Raw genomic sequence first — 4,188 nt, 5'->3', positions numbered from 1 at the left:
AAATATTGTTGTCTTGCTTTATATCTCAAGCAATCGTCAAAATAAATTTGTTTGCATAGCTATCGACTTCGAAACTTCATGAAATATTAATGTAAAGTATGAAACTCTTTATACTATGATACATTCAAAAATTGACTTCCGTCGGCAACATATGAGTTCTTAAAATACTTTTCAAAACCTCGCAGCAATTCGGTTGGAAGATAAACTAGTGTAGTTCACTTAAAATGACATATAAAATTTCACAGTTATTGAAATATCATGATTTTAAGTTTATTTTTAAGTTTATTCAGTAGCTAATTCATGAGACTATCAAGCCCCATTGGTTTCATCCAAAAATTCCAAGTAACAATTGAGTTATGAATTTTCGAAACCAATGGCAGAAGCTGAAAACAGCAAGACTATCCAGTGTAGTTGACTTTTAAGTGACATATAAAATTCTACCGACATCGGATTGATAAACGGTGTTTCGTAAGTTAATTTTTAAAACACTCATCTACTTTTAAAACATAACTTATTCATAAAGAAATGTTCATAGAATAGAGTTCCACATACGACATCCATAGAAATCTATTCAAAGAAAAACGTAAACATTTCATGACCAAATTAAAGACACTAAATCACCGGTTTCTCCATTGCATGTTACAACTCCATCTACTATCATCCATGCCTCCAAGCAAAACAAATCAACCTGTAGGATGGGAATTAACCCATGAGTTTGAAACTCAATAAATTTCATCAGTGCATTTTGTTATCAAATCAGATAATTCGAACTGTAGATTCATACCGTCGCACATAGATGAATTTTCGGCAAAATCTAATTTTTTATAGCATTATCATAACACATAAAGTTGGAGAATGATCATTCGAACATAATAGTGCCGAAGCATCATACCCAGAGGTACCATTTCATTCAAACTTTTAACAAAAATCATAATTTGAAAATAAAATAACACTTGCACTTCTACTCACCTTGAATTTTTTTGGATATAAAAAGACAAAATGTGGAAAAAAAAATGCATTTCTTCTTCACACCCTTGCTTCCCTTAAGTTTAACTTGACATGAAATATATTTTTGAGAGAAAATAAAAGAAAATTAGAATTTGAGGAGAGGTCTAGTGAAAAATTGACATTTCTCTTCTTGTAACCTTCATTTTTAATGAAAGACTAAATGGGAGAGTTGTATTAAAATCAAATTTGCTAAATTGGGTCCTTAACTAAGAATTTAAAGATGTTTTAAACCTAAAAAAATTCATATTAAAAAGTTTTATAAAACATTTACATAATGAAAATAAAGGAAACAAACCATTTATATGTTTTATAACCTATTGAAGTGATTTATAATCTCATGGTCGACTTTTGCACAAATGCATCACGGCACTTTGAATATGGTTTTGGTTTCAATTTTTTTACAATTTAGATTATAACCAACATTAACAAAAATTAATAAGCAATAATATTCGAGATCCCAAAAAATAATTCAAACACATCAACTACAAATTACATCTATCTTAATTCAATGAAATAAGTTTGTAATCATGTAAATTTGGATATCAAATATGTGAAGGAGAGAACTAATTTGAAAATTTGAAGCTAAAACTTATTTAAAAAGTTCTAAAAACAAATATTCAGTTTTAAAGTTTTTCAATTTTTTTCCAGATCTTTTTTAGTATGGTTTTGGAGGTTCAACTTGATTAAGTGGGCTTTGTACCGATTTACAGTCGTCCTCCAAACTTTAACCTTGACCTTTTTAAGTAATATGACATCTATTCATCCGTTGATTCGAACTCAACAATGTATACTTCAATCTCATCATAGGATTCAATCACAAATTCAAATTTTCAAGAAACAATAAGGTCAAACAATTGCATGTTAATCAAATCTTCTTCTAATTCTACTAATTCGATTGGGCCATTTATGATTAATTCCTCAGTCTCTATGTGTTCTTTTATTATTGGTACCTCGTGTTGAAATATTGGTCTACCATCCAAAATTTCGAGTAATTGCACAAGGAAGTTTTCATAAGAATTCTCCCTTTCTTGTTGAGAGTTAGTAGAATTTTCAATAATTTGATCTTTCAGCCAATAAATATTTGAGTATTGTTCCCAACTTAGATTGTATTGTTCGCTCATGAGATTGTCTTGTTCAGCCTCTACTCAGTAAATCGATAGCGTCCATAGTAATTATAATAGCAAACTATCCTAATCAATCGATTTCACACCTTGTATTTGAAGTGGAAATTGGGTCAAATAGCCTATCTCATGATATAATTTGCAAATATAATCTCTGACCAGAATAAAAGTTTTAAAATAAATATCTTAAATTAATATTAACAAACTACCTGAGATACCCTCGTTCATTCAACATAGAAAATTCCCCCTTCCCTTTCCCAAATCCATATCTTTTCTTTGGAACGCAGAAACCCTTCTAACCAACCATTGTTTTTTCTTTCTTCCCATTTTTAACAGCTATACTTCTGTATCTTCTTCATCTAAATGAGATGAAATTTGTATGTAATTATTCTTTCATTTCAAATGCTACCATCGTCTCTAGCAACTTCATCGCGAACAACCACCATTGCGAACAACCTTTTTAAGTAAACAATTTCCCAATTACATTTGTCACTTGCATCGACAAACAGGTAATTTTCCTTGCACCTTGTTGTTCATTCTTTTGATCACAATATAATGCTCTGAGAAATTTATTGCATTTTGAGTTCGTTTGTTGTGATTCGGAGAAATTATAATGAAGGGAGCTATGACCTGTTAGTTGAAATTCCCAAGTGATTGTTGGAACTTTGTTACTCTTTTTTCTTCGTAATATTTTTCATTAGGTTACTAGAATTGATAATAAATGGATTTTTGTGACTCAGAATCAGTAAAGAAGAGTCGTGGGGATGATGTGAAAATGGCGAGGTATCTTTGAAGGAAATACATAGATTATTTGCACACAAAGTAGGAAAATACGATTCTTCAGGACATGGCTTAGCCATACAAACGACCAAAATCGTTCACCCCTCTTGTCACTATTTATGTAATTGTCTTTTACACTGGAGTCGTTGGCGCTGCTATTACTAAGTAACTCTATAAGTTATGTTTCACTGCTTGTTCCATTTAGCTTGTTCACTTGGCACTATGGAATTAAATTTTAATTAGTTGTTTAATTTTGTTGTAATAAAGCAAAAGCATTTTGAAAATTTGATTCATTTATTCACTAAGCCCTTTCAAGGTGGTTCATATTTGATGGTGCAAGCTTTAGCTTAATTTCCTAAACATAAGGTCCATGTTGATTTTGGCTTTTGATCGGAGGACCTATACACAATGTTTTTTTCTCTCGTGTTCCCTTATTTGAAAATTTACTTCTGCACGAGTTTGCATTTAGTCAGTAGGTAGTTGGCAACTATCTCTTGCACTTAGTAGTTGGTACAAAGGGATCTACTTCCATTATCATCAAGTGGGAACTTCTTTTTTTGTTTCCTTCAACAACACAATATAACATTTAGCGATTTTTTTATTTTATCACCTGCAAGCCATGTCTTGCAATATCGAATGGCTTATGTTCTTTGGTATATTCTAATGACAATGATCTTGTTTAATTACAAAATAAATCACCTTTTCACTAGATGTATTCAAGACACATGAAAGGGATGCTAAGGATGCCTTGTTGTTTTCATTGATTCTACAAATTAAAGGTGTTAATAGTCCATATGCTAAAATAAAGATATAAGGGAATTCTCTGACTTGCCTGTAACTCATGTCTGATCAACGATGTACCAGTAAACAACTTGAATCGTAGTTTTCATTTCACGCAACATTTCATTGGTCAACTAGTTCACTGGTTTGTAGATTTGTAGATAGGCGTTTTCTATATTTTTGAAGTATGGTGATTTTCTATTAAACCTAGTAAAACACCTGTTGGTAAATCATTCTTTCTTGCTTTTGACATTTATTTTTGGTTAAATTCGATTCTAAGTGTTTTTGTAGTAGCTTATTCAAAGTTTAAATGGGAATATCTTGTAGGTGTTGTTTTAGAACTATTTTACTTTATCTTATCTTATCTATGCTGGTGTTGCTATTCTTTAAAGTATTTCATTACCTAAAATTTTAGTCCAACGATGCAGAACTTGATTGAAACATTAAGCATATCGGTGAGAATTTTCATTTGTGTTTACTGTGACCGGCATATCTATGA

Source organism: Olea europaea, unplaced genomic scaffold, assembly GCF_002742605.1.
Source record: "Olea europaea var. sylvestris unplaced genomic scaffold, O_europaea_v1 scaffold1195, whole genome shotgun sequence".
NCBI lineage: Eukaryota > Viridiplantae > Streptophyta > Magnoliopsida > Lamiales > Oleaceae > Olea > Olea europaea.
Note: the sequence above shows the minus strand (reverse complement) of the source record.